Source organism: Bos javanicus, chromosome 2 (genome assembly GCF_032452875.1).
Source record: "Bos javanicus breed banteng chromosome 2, ARS-OSU_banteng_1.0, whole genome shotgun sequence".
NCBI lineage: Eukaryota > Metazoa > Chordata > Mammalia > Artiodactyla > Bovidae > Bos > Bos javanicus.
In genome coordinates, this window is record NC_083869.1 from 53,826,105 (window position 1) to 53,842,850 (window position 16,746).

Genomic DNA, 16,746 nt, shown 5'->3' on the forward strand with positions numbered 1-16,746 from the left:
AGTATTTAAAGATATTTATGGTGAGTTTAAAACTAACATACAATTTTAAAAAGAACATATAATGAAATATGAAATATTTAGAAAATATACATAAGTTAATGAAAAAGCAAGAGAGTTCCAGAAAAACATCTATTTCTGCTTTATTGACTATGCCAACGTCTTTGACTGTGTGGATCACAATAAACTGGGAAATTCTGAAAGAGATGGGAATACCAGACTACCTGACCTGCCTCTTGAGAAACCTGTATGCAGGTCAGGAAGCAACAGTTAGAACTGGACATGGAATGACAGACTGGTTCCAAATAGGAAAAGGAGTACGTCAAGGCTGTATATTGTCACCCTGTTTATTTAACTTCTATGCAGAGTACATCATGAGAAACGCTGGGCTGGAGGAAGCACAAGCTGCAATCAAGATTGCTGGGAGAAATATCAATAACCTCAGATATGCAGATGACACCACCCTTATGGCAGAAAGTGAAGAGGAACTAAAGAGCCTCTTGATGAAAGTGAAAGAGGAGAGTGGAAAAGTTGGCTTAATGCTAACATTCAGAAAACTAAGATCATGGCATCCAGTCCCATCACACCATGGGAAATAGATGGGGAAACAGTGGAAACAGTGTCAGACTTTTATCTTTTTGGGCTCCAAAATCACTACAGATGGTGACTGCGGCCATGAAATTAAAAGACACTTACTTCTTGGAAGGAAAGTTATGACCAACCTAGATAGCATATTAAAATGCAGAGACATTACCTTGCCAACAAAGGTCTGTTTAGTCAAGGCTATGGTTTTTCCAGTGGTCATGTATGGATGTAGACTCCGGGAGTTGGTGATGGACAGGGAGGCCTTGGTGCTGTGATTCATGGGGTCGCAGAGTCAGACACGACTGAGCAACTGAACTGAACCGAACTGAATGAATTGATATTTTCCAAATGATCAAGACATATTGTTACATATTATGCATGGATAAAAGATCTGTTCAAAATGAAAAATCAGCCCATAGATTTTAATGTAACAAAGCATAGAAAGATCATTGATTTGGTTTCACATTTCATACTACAAATCCCAGGATGTTCTTGTCAAATTCTGGTATAGGATCAAAGAATATTCACAGTTAACTGAAAAAGCTATTATATTACTTGTGCTTTTTCTAAATATATATCTGTACAAGGTCCCAATTTTATTCTTATATTTCACAAAGAAAAAAAAATCAAGAGATTAAATGCAGAAGATATATAAAACCAGCTGCCTTCTATTAAGTCAAATAGCAAAGATTTATATTTCTATATAAAATATATGCCAAATATAAAACATTCTTTTTTTGTTTCTTTTAGAATTACATTTTTACCCCCTAACAATGTAATATGTATTTCAGTATGTAATGGGTTTGTTTTTTTGTCCTAGATGGTGACTGCAGCCATGAAACTAAAAGACGCTTATTCCTTGGAAGGAAAGTTATGACCAACCTAGATAGCATATTCAAAAGCAGAGACATTACTTTGCCAACAAAGGTTCGTCTAGTCAGGGCTATGGTTTTTCCTGTGGTCATGTATGGATGTGAGAGTTGGACTGTGAAGAAGGCTGAGCACCAAAGAATTGACGCTTTTGAACTGTGGTGTTGGAGAAGACTCTTGAGAGTCCCTTGGACTGCAAGGAGATCCAACCAGTCCATTCTGAAGGAGATCAGCCCTGGGATTTCTTTGGAAGGAATGATGCTAAAGCTGAAACTCCAGTACTTTGGCCACCTCATGCGAAGAGTTGACTCATTGGAAAAGACTCTGATGCTGGGAGGGATTGGGGGCAGGAGGAGAAGGGGACGACAGAGGATGAGATGGCTGGATGGCATCACCGACTCGATGGACGTGAATCTGAGTGAACTCTGGGAGTTGGTGATGGACAGGGAGGCCTGGCGTGCTGCGATTCATGGGGTCGCAAAGAGTCGGACATGACTGAGCGACTGATCTGATCTGATCTGATATAATATATTTTAAAGTTGTTTTTATTACAAATACAGTAAATATAGGTATACATAAACAATATTAAAACCTCTTTGAGGAGTTCAATAATTTTTAAGAATGTAAGTATTTTTCCCATATTTGAAAAAGATATATGTACCCCAATGTTCATTGCAGCACCATTTACAATAGCTAAGGCATGTTAGTGATGTCAGCTTAAAGTAGAAGCATCCTTGCAACCAAGTCCTGCCTAGTTTGGTTAACGTAAAGTTGACCAAGTGGCATTAGTGGTAAAGAACCCACCTGCCAATGCTGGAAATATAGGAGCTCAGGTTCGATCCTTGGGTCGGGAAGATCCCCTGGAATAGGAAATGACAACCCACTCCAATGTTCTTGCTTGGAGAATCCCATGGACAGAGGAGCCTGGGTTGCACACAGTCCTTAGAGTTTCAAAGAGTCAGACATGGCTGAAGCAACTTCAGTTCAGTTCAATCACTCAGTTGTGTCCAACCCTGTGACCCCATGGACTGCAGCACACCAGGTTTCCCTGTCCATCACCAACTCCCGGAGCTTACTCACACTCACGTCCATTGAGTTGGTGATGACATCCAACCATCTCATCCACTGTCTTCCCCTTCTCCTCCTGCCTTCAGTCTTTCATATCATCAGGGTCTTTTCCATTGAGTCAGTTGTTTGCATCTGGTGGCCCCAAGTATTAGAGTTTCAGCTTCAGCATCAGTCCTTCCAATGAATATTCAGGACTGGTTTCCTTTAGGATTGACTGGTTGGATCTCCTTGCAGTCCAGGGGACTTTCTAGAGTCTTCTCCAACACCACAGTTCAAAAACATCGATTCTTTGGTGCTCAGCTTTCTTTCTAGTCCAACTTTCACATCCATACAGGACTACTGGAAAAAACATAGCTTTGACTAGATGTATCTTTGTTGGCAAAGTAATGTCTCTGCTTTTTAATATGCTGTCTAGGTTGGTCAGAGTGTTTCTTCCAAGGAGCAAATATCCTTTAATTTCATGGCTGCAGTCACCATCTGCAGTGATTTTTGGAGCCCCCCAAAAATAAAGTCTGCCACTGTTTCTTCTTCTTTTTGCCATGATGTGATGGGACCAGATGCCATGATCTTAGTTTTATGAATGTTGAGTTTTAAGCCAACTTTTTCACTCTCCTCTTTCACTTTCATCAAGAGGCTCTTCAATTCTTCACTTTCTGCCATAAGGGTGGTGTCATCTGCGAATCTGAGGTTATTGTTATTTCTCCTGGCAATCTTGATTCCAGCTTGTGCGTCATCCAGCCCTGCATTTTGCATAATGCATTCTGCATATAAGTTACATAATCAGGGTGACAGTATACAGCCTTGACGTACTCCTTTCCCAATTTAGAACCAGTATGTTGTTCCATGTCCAGTTTTAACTGTTGCTTCTTGACCTGCATACAGATTTCTCAGGAGGCCTATAAAAACAATGCTATTTTTGAATCTATGTTGTGTTCTTCCTGTACATTGACTTGAGACCTGGACAATTTCTTACTGACTCTATTCTGTCTCAATTATTTACTTGTATGGTTTCAAGTATTTTGTATGTCTGCCTGGTAGAACTCAGTGTATTAGAATGTAAGACTCTTTACACTAAATTACCAGAAGGAAAGCATGGAGCAATACATTTATATTATCCAAACTGTACTCAAGTAGTAATTTCCTGATTTAATTGCTTACCATCAAAACCACTTTCCTCTGTAGATCAAAATGTGAAAACATTTAGCTAGATAATATAGTGATTCATTCCACATTAAGACAACTTTGTACATGAAGATGAATTTTTTTAAAAAAAGTTATTAAATGAGGGTATTCATTTTGCAAACATGTCTTACCTCTGAGTTCTTCTATTGTTAGCTTACTAAGAGCACGTATAATAATTACCTTCTTAAAACATTAGACTTCCTGCAACTTTGAAGAAATACATCTATTGATTGATGTTTTTTGAAGTTAATAATTGCAGAAGGACCCACTTTTTGATTATAACACCTCTTAAAAATAACTCCGAACTGCTATTACAGGTACTTTCCCCAGAATAGGGACTTCGCTGGTGAGTGGCTCAGACAGTAAAGTGTCTGCCTACAATGTGGGAGACCTGGGTTCAATCCTAGGGTCAGAAAGATCCCCTGATGAAGGAAATGGCAACCCTCTCCAGTATAACTCTTGCCTGGAAAATCCCATGGATGGAGGAGCCTAGTAGGCTACAGTCCATAGAGTCGCAAAGAGTCAGACATGACTGAGCGACTACACTTCACTTTCCCCAGAACAGAGGGATGCAAACCATGACCTTTTTAATGAATAAAGTAATATTTGAGGACAGGTAATCTCATTTGTTTAGATATTGTCTATGGTTGCTTTTGCAAGCACAAATGAATTATTGCAACAGAGATCACATGAAAGGAAAGTCTGAAATATTTGCTATTTTGGCCATTACAAAAAAGATTTGCTGACCCCAACCCTATAACATCGGTTTCCATGAAGAAAACTCAATATACTGGAGAGTCGGTTAATTAGAAAACTTACTCATTATAATGTGACCAAAACTAGAATCTCATAAAAGAAAAGAGGTTCTTACAGGTATTTTATTTCCCAAACACAAAAAATGAGCAACATGACATAAAACATAAAAACCTTACATATCTGTCATGAAAACATGACAGATACTTCACATTAACATAAGTTTTTGGAGCAACAGGAAAGAAATACAATTAATCTCCTTCAAGATTTAGAGGTTTTGGCTTCTCAGGTGGCACAGGGGTAAAGAATCTGCCTGCCAATGCAGGAGATGTGAGAGACTTGTGTTCAATCCCTGGGTCAGGAAGTTCCCCTGGAGTAGAAACTGGCAACCCACTCCAGTATTCTTGCTTGGAAAATACCATGGACAGAGGAGCCTGGTGGACTGCATTCCATGGAGTCACAAAGAGCAGGACATGACTGAGCATTTGAGCACACACACAAAAACCAGGTTTGCAGACTGATGTTTAGGTTTGAAGTGAAGTCGCTCAGTCGTTTCCGACTCTTTGAGACCCCATGGACTGCCCACCAGGCTCCTCCATGCATGGAATTTTCTAGGCCAGAGACTGGAGTGGGTTGCTATTTCCTTCTCCAGATAAAAGTGCACATACATGTGCAATTGGTTTGTATTTTAAGACATAATTTTCATAATTTCAATGAAATTAAATGTAGGGGAAAGAAGTTCTGAATTTAAAATTCTCTTTTTTCTCACCAACATTTCTAATTGAAGTGATTTTTTATGAGGTGATTTTTATTCCTCAGCCTCCCATAGACAAGTTTTTATAGCACAATTTTTCTTAGGAAACTCAAGGAATAAAAAAGCAGCAGTTATATTATCAGTTATTTATAAAGAATAGCCTGATGAAGAAACTATGTAACTTCACCCACATACCATGTTGTTAAAGGCCCTGTGGTCACATATGTGGCACAATATATTAAAAAAATCACTTGTGGCTCCTACAATATATTTTAATGCATGTGCAATTCTTTCCCCATGGATGGCAGAGAACATAAGTTATTAAATGCAATTATTTTGAGTAAATGACCTTAAGATACAAACTTGAATGTGATCATCACCAAGTGATTTTATAGAAGTTTCACTAGATGGCAGCATTTTAAAGAAAACACTAAGAGTTTTCTGAAACTTTGTATAGCCATTCAGTTAATATTTTTATTACTTTAAGAAAAATAGTAGGTAAAACAATATGAATATGTGAAAACATACATTGCATACTTGAGTGCATACTTTATGCAATGCTAAAATGGAAATTAAATATTTTCAACAGATTTGGATTAATTACCCGCAATTGTTCAGAATCTCATTGGTAAATCCTGGAGAAGGGAACAGCTACCCACTCCAGTGTTCTGGCCTGGAGAATTCCATGGACTGTATAGTCAATGGTATCGCAGAGTTGGACATGACTGAGCGACTTTCACTCACTCATTGATAAAAGAGAGTGACAAATGTAAATGATAAACAACATTACAAGCACAGAAGTTTTCAGCCACCATGTCACCTGGGTTTATAGTCAATCCCCAAACTACGGAAGTAATCTTCTAACCATTCTGACTCCTTCCATCCTGCTTTCTTCCAATGAACTTTCTAAACCATACATTTGATTTTGAGACTTCCTGTGTCCCTTCAGTGATCCCCCATTCAATTCAGGATGTAACTCATTTTCCTTGGTATGGTTTTTAAAGACTGTTATGGCCTGATTCTTTCCAGCTTTGTATCTCAGGTGCCCTACACCTACTTTCCTCTTCTTGCATAAATATTTCTCTGTCTCTAGAGTATTCTTTCCCTTCCCATTTGCCTGAGTAGCTCAGATTTTGATCACAAGATAATTTCCAATGGAAGATACTTCGCCAAACCTCTCTCTTCTCTTACAGTTCCGGTTACATAAATCTCTTCTAGCAATTTTCCAATCTTACTATTTTTCTATTTTTACATAATATAAATTCAAGTATTCAATTGTTGAATGAATAAGTAAACAAAAGAACATATAATAAAGCCAGACAATTGTCAATAAATATTATGTAAACTGAAGCTAAATGTAAAAGAATATTATTTGATATCCTTTATTCTATTGCAATTTTATTGCATAAATCATTTATTCAGGCTTGGAATCTTTTAAAATGAAGTTTCTTGGGAAATCAATAGTAGCTTAAAATATATTTAAAATTCTTTTCAATAAAACAAGGCATATGATGAGTTTTTATTTTGACCATCTTCAATAGCACAATACTAAGAATTTTTCTAACCAGTATAATAATACACATAGGGCCTGTGTTGAGATTTCTAGGTAGCTATCTCACTGTCTCTTAAATTTAGTTTATTATTTTTTATTTATTAAAATGAAATATGGAATAGTACGGCTTAATTTTATCCCTTGTAGCATTCAAGTCCTCATAATTTTGTTGGTTTATCCTGTAACAGATTGACTTTGGGCTGATATCATTATTTTCTTCTTTATTCACTCCCCAAAACGCCTATAAATTATGAAGACCATCAATAAGTAACAAATTTGGTGTGAAAAGGGTAATTATATAAGACACTTGTACCTATACACAGAACTGAAAGCCAGGTCATATGCATTTGTATGTTCATATAATTGTTAAAATAATAAAATACTTAAGATAGGTAAGTAGCCTTTGGCCCACTTGAGTAACCACCTAGGTTACTTTGGCAGTATTTGCAAAGGATGCATGTCATGTAGACTGTGGCCATTCATACGTGCGAGCTGGGTGCATGTTCAAACTTTAGGATGCCCTTGGAAGTGGCATTAGCATCATGGTGGGTAAATTATAGGTGCCTGCAAGATTCCTTCAAGGTTAGTAATTGGATACTAGTAGTAGGAGTATGACTGCTCTCATGACTGTTTATGGGAACTACAGTTTCCACACCATACCAAGCAGATCTTTATGTATTCTAAATGTTACTCCTGGTTCAATATAAAGTCACAGGAAACAATTGCAGAAGTACACTGCCATACATTTGAATAATGTTACCTTAAAAAGAAAAACTGGTGGGAAAATTTGAAGACAGTGAATGAAAATTTTTTTAAAAAATGATAGGAGTGTGTATGTATGTGTGTGTGTGTGTGTGTGTGTTCATCTCTAGATAGATAGGATAGACAAAAGGGGGATTAAAAACAACTGGTTGGCTAGTTAGTTTTGATCCTGGGACTTCCCAAAGAAGCTCATAATTAAAGAGATGTTGAATTGTACTGGGGCGGGGTGAGATTGAGGAAGAGGCAGGTGAAAGGTGGCAGGGTTTCTTGCCACTGTCTTGAAGCACTAAAATTTGTAAAATTCATTCAATTGCTATGGTTCAAAATAATGCACAGATATTAAATAAAAAAAAAAGAAGAAGAAGAAATACTCTGTAAGAGGGGCTTCTACCAGTTCTGTAAATATAGTATATCATTTCAGAGTGAATTTTTATCCTGAAAGTCTTTCCTTTCACCCAGCATAAATTTATTATGATTTTCAAGTATCCTTCTCACTTTTTTTCCTTTTCCTCCAACTCTGGTTATAAGCAGGAGTGAAGTCCCTCAGTCATGTGACCCAGTGAACTTTAGCCTACCAGACTCCTCTGTCCATGGAATTTTCCAGGCGAGGGTACTGGAGTAGGTTCCCGTTTCTTTCTCCAGGGGATCTTCCTGACCCAGGGATCAAACCCATGTCTCCCTCATTGCAGGCAGACGCTTTACTGTCTGAGCCATCAGGGAAGCCTATAAGCAGGAACTGTGCATTAATTAATTCTTGCATGGTGTTTATTTTTCACTTAAAGTCAAAATGTAATCTGTATAACATTTTCCTTCCCCTAATTATCTAACAGAGCTATCTACTATTTTGTTGTTGTTGTTGTTTTGAATTGGTATGTTAAGCCTTCTCTTATTTACAGCAAGAGATTGATAGAAATAGCTGTTCCTCAATACTAAAACATATAGCAGTACAAAATGCGAATAAACTCGTAAGTTAAAAGTACACAACACAATCTTCCAAGTGGAGCTGCGGTAAATATTCTAGAAATCAAGTAGCTTGGCAACTAGAACCACGTCTAAAATTTTAAGGCAGAAGCTGAATGCTACTCAAAGTTATTTTAGCTCTGAGGCTCTTAAAGATAATATATGATTCCAGAAGTAAATAATCAGCATATGTACTGCAAGAGAAAAACTACACACAATATCCCATGTAGGAAGCTGTGACTTGATAATTATAAATGCTCATATTGAAGTTCAGCAGCAAACAGGAACAGAAACAAGAAAAACTGGGAGGGTAGACAAGATTTTACTTTAGACCATATGATGAATTATTCTAAGGTTAAGGTGTACTCATTTGAAATGTATCTTCTATCAAAATATTATTTTAAAATGTAAGTGTACAGAGAAGGATGATTTCCCAAATAGCCCTTACACTACATGATAATTTGAGTAAGAAAACTACCTTTTTCTCCTAGAGCTATTGATTGATGGTATTTATGCGAAAATCTGTATAGAGGAGACAATAAGCACTAAAAACCAAACATCTGTGCCTCTCATGTGGGCTGTTCCTAGGGATCTGGGGAGCCATGACTCTACTTGGGAGTTTCCAGAGAACTGGATTTTGAAAAAGATAAGATATTTAACAAGGGGGACTTTTGAATCAAAAGAGTCATGACAAAGGCTGGCACAGATATCAAGGAGTTCATTAAATTAAAATGAGTACCTTTAACTTGAAATCAAAATCAGAATGAATGCTTTCACTTGATGACTTAAAGACTCTGGTTTGGATTTATGGATTAACTAAGGAGTAAAAATGGAATGCATTCTGAAATATGTATGTGTCAATCTGTACAAATTAGAGTAAAATGGTATTAGGATTTTGTTACCTTCTTACATCAAGCCATACTTTCATATTTTCAGAAAGTATAGTAGCTTACAGCTGTAGTTAACTAAAAGAAAATATGTTTATGAAGAATGTGTTCTGTTGGAAAAGTAACAGTGAAGTGACAGGATGTGGAATATTGGGAAGAAGAGAATGGACACGGGCACGTCCTAAGGAGCTCATCTTTGCTTGGAAACCCCAGAGTCCTGAATGGGGTGGTAGAACTCCACTCACTGAAGATGAGTAGACCTCCACTCCGCTCACTGAAGATGGCCAATCTGGTGCATTTTTAGACACCTTTCCAGGCTCTATTTATGTCACAGGAAAGACAGCCTCTATTTTTTTTTTTTTAATTAATATGTATCTCAAGGTACTCTGTTTAAATTCCAGAACTGTTTTAGCTATAGAGTTTACATAGCTGACCAGGTAGCCTGTGGGGAACACTGGCAACTGGAGTCTGGAAAAATAGCTCTGTCTTAATAGCTATGCACTCTAGTTCTCTGAATAGATGCCTGGAGGAAAATGATAGTTTCTGAACTTGAGTGAGACTACATCTCCCACGCTATCTGACTTATTCTTGAGTCAATTTGCAGTGTGTGGTTTTGACCCAGTCATTAAGATGAACTGGAACATGCACAACTCTACTTTTTGTGGTATTAGACTAGATTGATATTCTAAGACATTTTCACAGATTTGTTTTTACCTTTGACAAGTACTAACACAGTCTAGAACAATTTCCTTTTTATGTGCCTCTATGCCGCATATGACTCTTTAAAGGCAGAGACAGTGGAGTTTTTCTTAATCTATTCTCTCTATCCATCTGTCTGTCTGTCTCTTTCAAATCCTGGAATCTGATATTTAGTGAGGGGTCAATATACCTGTGACAGAATGAAATTTCTAGAGAGTACTCTGTAACTCAGCTACCATTAAAGGGTTCAGTGGACTTTTCGTTGAAATTCTCCCCAGTGTCATGTAGATTAGCTTCCCAATCATGTGTAAGTTGGTAAGCTCATTTAATTAGAGAGAGGGCTTGTGCAAACACATCTAAAAGCCCCAAAGAGCTGCTACCAGGAATGGCAATGACACTGTCATTGGTGAGAGCTATTACCAGTGAAACTACCTGAGACCCATCAGAAGGAGACCCATCAGTGTCTCGGGGCATCTCTTAAAGAGAGCAGTTGGAAGGAGTGTGTTTGAAGTTCTGAGTTGGGGTACTGTTGAATGCTGGCACTGACAGAATCTTATTCAGCAATAATTCTGATTCTTATCCTTGACATCTGCTGCTGCTGCTGCTGCTAAGTCGCTTCAGTCGTGTCGGACTCTGTGCGACCCTGTAGACAGCAGCCCACCAGGTTCCCCCGTCCCTGGGATTCTCCAGGCAAGAACACTGGAGTGGGTTGCCATTTCCTTCTCCAATGCATGAAAGTGAAAAGTGAAAGTGAAGTCGTTCAGTCGTGTCCGACTCTTCACGACCCCATGGACTGCAGCCTACCAGGCTCCTCCGTCCATGGGATTTCCCAGGCAAGAGTACTGGAGTGGGGTGTCATCTCCTTCTCCGCATCCTTGACATCTAGGGCAAAGTAAAAACTACGGTTTAACATTCTCTAAACTGAAGAGATGATCATGCAACCCTGAAGACAGGGGCCTCAGTTTCCCAAGAAAAAATAACCAAGAAAGAGGGCTATAAATATTTTCTTAGACTTTCCAAATGTTGAGACTGCTTTGTCATTACACATTAAGTTTGCAGCTGTAAAAGGAGAAAATATAGTGGAAAGAGAGGTATGGAGCCAGACTCCAGTTTCCCAGATGGCTAAGTCAGCTTGAACAAGTGCTTAACTTCTCTCAGACTCAGTTTCCCTCAATGAATCGTGGGAAAAGCTCCCTGTTAGCATAGCTGGGAATATTGTAAATACTACATCACAAGTACCGGAAGCAAAGAAAGCCATCAGCAGCACCTAGTATTATTACCTTTGTACAAGGCACTCTTGAAGAAACTAGATTCATCCTTTTAGCCTGACTTTTTTAAAAGTAAAGATTGATGAGACTGACAAATCCAGAGATGAGAAATAGAAAGTAGGAATATTGGGAGCATTTTGCTAATGAAATTTAAGTTGGGGGGGAGGGTCGGTGTCAGTTAAGAAGGTCTGAGACAGAGCTAAAAGCTAACAGCTACTTGGGCAGGAAAAGTAAAGGATTAGAGAGGGAGGAAAAGAGAAAAACCCTTCAGACTCTAAAGTGTTGTGTAATTTGCAGGTAAAAATGTCTTACTACCTAACAGAGTGTGCTTTCAAGAGTAAATTTCAGCTATTTCTTTTACCAGAAAAAACAGCTATTGTCTCCTCTATTTATTGTCAGAAGTAAGTGCAAAACCAAAGAAGAAAAATAAAACAAATTGAGTAATACTGTTCTCTTCTAGAGTCTTTCTCCAGCTGGCAAGGTTCTCACACAGAATATAGTTTGTTTGATTTATTTCGGATACCCAAGATGGGAAAAATAGCTCAAGGTAATTTTTCAAGCTTAATTTAGTTCATTTAATGTTTAATAATTTAATGGAGTTGTCTGCATGCCCTAAGTATGTCAAAGAGTAGAAATGGAATTTGAAAAAGATCTCAAATTTTACAACAAGTATTTTGATTTTTTAAAGTAATTAACCATTATAAGTAATTCTTCAGAATTTTCTGATTCTAATTAAATGGGAGCATAGTTATGCTTTTTATGCAATATGTGATCCATAAAACAGCCTAATCCATCCTTACTGATATACACATTTACCCATTCACTGACCAAACAGGTATCCATTTAATGATAAATAATTATGTATATGAAAAGCACTGAGTTATGTATATGAAAGCATTAATTATATATATGAAAAGTATGAGCCTGTGAAGTTTGTAAGGCCTACCCTCAATCAGTCATTGAACATTCTACTTACCAAAGCTTCCTAAATTTTATAGATATGCATATAAATAATTACAAGATAGTGCAAAATGGGACCAATAATACATTTTCTATCATGCTGTGGAAATACAACAGGAAGATAGATTTAGCCTGACACAGAGGAATGAGAAAAATTTTATGACAAAGATCAAGGATCGCCCCCTCATGGTTCCACAGGAGTTAGTCAAGAAATATTGTGAGTTGAGCCTATAAGAAATACTCCCCTTTACTCAGTTTTGTAAGAATGCTGTAATGTAAGTAGAAATATATATATGCCAGCTGTCACTCTGCTTCAGTGCTGAGGTCAGTAGGTAGAAATGGGAGTTGTGTTGAAGAACTAAAGTTCCATCTAGTGGGCAGAGCTATGACTCAGTCTTACCACTTGTTATCCTAGGTTAATGATGGTCTAATGTTGCCAAACATGTCACTTTTCAGAAGGTATTTAAAACTAGGAGTTTTTATATGAAATCTTTTGATCTGTCATTATTGGCATGTAATTAAAAATTTTTAATGTACCACATTTGCATATACAAAGAGGGTCAGCAATTCTCTAGGACCAGTCATAACCTGTGAAGCAGATAGTGGTTGAGCTGGGATAGAGGCATAGAATCTTCATATGTGGAAGTCCAAAGACGAAGGAAAACTAAGAATAAAGGCATGGCAACAGTGTGACATCTGTACAGAAAACATGTGAAACATTTGGTTTAGCGTAAATATAAGTCTGTGAAGGACAGCAGAGGAAATACAATATTAAATTAAGTATATGCATAATTATAAAAAGTCTGAAATGGTCTGAACTACATTCCACAAATGATAGAAGAGTGATGGGCATCATGTGGGAAAAATGAGGCAAGGGATCAAATAGGAGACACCAGGACCTAATCACAACCTCCCAATAATGGGCAGTTACTTTTCAGGTAAGTGGAAACCTTTAACCTTTACATATCTGTTTTATCTACCTATCCTGTTATACATTGGTTTGAAAGCAGCTATTTAATTTATCCATCATGTGGCAATGGTGCTCTATATCGAATAAAGCACCATTTTGATTAGAAATGAAAGTACACTCTTCCCTAATATGGTTTTCTAGTGATTACTATGTCAACCTGAATGCTCATTTTCTCAACCAAATTTGCTTATATTATTAAGTTTACTACATACTGAACTTGATAATATTGCAAAGAAGTTTATGGGATAATTCTTAAATACATCATTCTTTAATTTCTTCCCTTAAATCTAGTTTTTATAGACAATGCTATGGTTATCCGCTTTGCTCACCACCTTACTTAAGATAATTTCCTAAGAAAATGAACATTGCCTTCTCAGCTCAGTTTTTGATTTTGTTTGCATACATAATTTACCTGGTTAAATAAGGATAACATGAAGAAGGACATTAAGAGAAATCTCACATTTTATTGGGGATTTTTTTTTCCTGCTTAAAGATCTTTTGAAATTCCACCTACATTGATTGCCATCAAACACACATTTTTCTTTCCATTCTTATGGTGGTTAGTGATTAAATTAAAATGTATGTGTACATTTCATGTTGAAACACTTTCATTTTTCAGCTTAACAAAGACTTAAATCACCCTTCCTTTGTTTATCAAGTGGCTAAAAAACATAGATCTTAAACCACTCCAGTATTTTTGCCTGGAGAATCCCATGGACAGAGGAGCCTGGCAGGCTACAGTCTATGGGGTCACAAGAGTTGGACACGACTGAACACAGCCTTAGTCTAAGGCAACTTAAGTATTTTGTAAAATGTATATCATCTAAAAGAAACCCTAAGTATACACTTTCATTTGGGGAATTCTGGGTTTGGATGGGGCTAGATCAGAAGAAATAATTATCCACCATGGCTTTGATGAGAGTAGTTGCCAAAGCAACAATCCTGATTGACAATTTGGAGTCTTGCTTTTCTCAGATCTGTAATCCTAAAACATCTTGAGTGCAAATTTCTCTTCTATTGAGAATTAATCAATCTTCCTCACATGGTCCATTTAATGAAAAGCTTAAATTAGATAAAACATCTGATGAAAACTTCTTAGGGACAGCTCAAAATTTTTAGATTCTTGGGCATTGATCCTCACAAACATTGACTCCAGGCTCCTACTTGGATAAACTACAGAGCGTGTATTTTGTATTTCTAAACAGAATAATCCTTTGCTATTCCCGAAGTAAAGTATGCTTAGTTAATGAGATGGTCCATCTAAAATTTAGGTCATTTTTCCCTTCTCTCTCTCTCTGTCTCTGACTGTATGTATGTGTGTGTGTGTGTTATTATTATTATTATTTTTAATCCTTGTATTCTGTGGATAGATTGAAATCTAGGTGAAATCAGAGTTTAGTACAGATCCTTCATTTCTGATGCTTATACAAATTTTGTCTTTAATATCACTAAGATAAAATGTTTAAATAAGAGTGATCTATGAAGAGATCAGAAAATATTTCATTTGGTAAGAAATGGATCTGTCCTCTGGTACCCCTATCTTTTGAACTGTATCATGACAGAGAGTTTTAAACTTTTTGCATAGAGACTGAAGATGACTCTTTATTCATCTTCTCCCTACCCATTCCTGTAAGTGGGGCATATCTTTTTAAAATTAAAACAAAACCCAGTTTGTTTAATTGTCTAAAAGCTTTCAGTGGCTCCCTATGTCTTTAAGAGAAGTTCAAGACATATAATATAGCTTAGTGGGCCCTTATTTACCCAGCCTCTGTCTGCTTTATAGACTCATTTTTTATCATACCTTTTCTATCAAATCATACAGCATTTTTTACAATCAAATTATACTGAAGTATTTGCTTCCTTGCAATTCTTTTTTTTTTTTTTAATATGTAGAATGGCTCCACCATATTATCTTTCTCCTGGAGGGGTTTTTACCTAGTTAATTCCTACTCATAATTTTAGGATTTGCTGAGGTCTCATCTTGTCTAAGAAGGTCAGTCTAACACTCCAGGCTAAATTAGGAGTTCTTATTTAGAATTCTATTATTATAATTTACTCTTCAAATATTTGCTGATAGAAATAATGGATAAAAGATTCAAATGTGTATTGCTCTATTACAGAGAATATAGAGACAAGATTCTTTTTATGCACTAAGGACAAGATCCTGTTTGGTGAACTGGCAGTGACTTTAATAAAATAATGGCTGTGTGTACTACAATTTCTAGTAAAGATTACTTAATGTTGAGCATCTGAATATTAAATCTTTTCGGAAAGGGTTTATTCATTATATATAAACATTTCCTACAACATGCCAGTTTATGTTATAGTTGTATATAAAAGTATCTGGTACTGATTTTTCCTAACTGATTCACTGCTCAAATCTTGATCTCATGCAAGTATTATTGATATTATTCTTCTATAATAGTCCATGAGAGTTAACTCCTAGTCTTCAGTATTAGAAGCATCCCAGCCAAGTTTCCTATTGAATTTTGAGCTTTGATCAATTATTTATCTCCTAAAAAGTCTCAAAATTTTTAACAATAATTTAAACCTTCCCTGAAGATAAGTGGATGCATCAATGAAGTGACCATTTATATATGAGTGTTATTTAGATACCTCAGTTTTTATTAAATGATGTTAAAACTAAAATATGTCTTTCTTTATTATAATGAGGTCTTTATTCATATTTCTGCTTTTGTCATATATTATTCTGAATCCAGAATTAATTCATTCTGTATTTAAATTTTGTGGTTATAATTGCAATTATTATTTATTAATTATTTAGGCAGCTTATAGTTGGGTCTAAGAGAGATGTTCATACTCACACCCACTAGAGAGTACCACGCAACAAAGGAGAAGCTAATAAAACAAAACACAGGGTTGCAAAATTTAGTCTTCTTTTTGGCTGTAATTTGCATTTCAATTTTCTTTAGGCTAAAAGAAACTAACATTCCAGCATCCATATACAGTAAAATAGTGTAAAATATATGATAAATAAGATAATTAATCATTCATTCAGTCAAAAAATATTTATTTGGAACCACTATCTGCCAGGCACCTTGAGTTCCAGAGTGCTGAAGGACATTTTGTATGGCATTGGAGAGGGAAAGTGGAATACAAGCATTTGGCAATGAGTTTTTTTAGGGATAAGATTATTAAAATTGTTGTTAGTTCATTACATAATTAAAAAAAAATTTCGGTCTAGTCTGTTGAATCCTAACCATGTTGCTTCTTGTTTTCTTTCATAATCTAGTGTAGAAGTGTCCAAGTAGAGTAAAGTTCTGAATATTTCACTTTCTAAGGATGCATTATTTCTTTGTTGTTTTTTTTGTAGATTGGATATTACACTGTGATTTTTTTATATATGGTGATAATGTTTACTTATTACTTGCAATGCACTGTTTCAGGAATAGTACCTTGTTTCTGCTTAGAGCAAATACATGGGCACTGTTACCTTCCCCATTTACTAAGTGGAGAAA

At 36.4% G+C, this 16,746-nt stretch overlaps 1 protein-coding gene across 2 annotated transcripts in view; it reads right to left on the bottom strand.

The window, feature by feature from the left end:
- Window positions 1-16,746, bottom strand: part of KYNU (kynureninase) — a 121,410-nt gene that overhangs the window by 42,152 nt on the left and 62,512 nt on the right. The window lies entirely within an intron of this gene.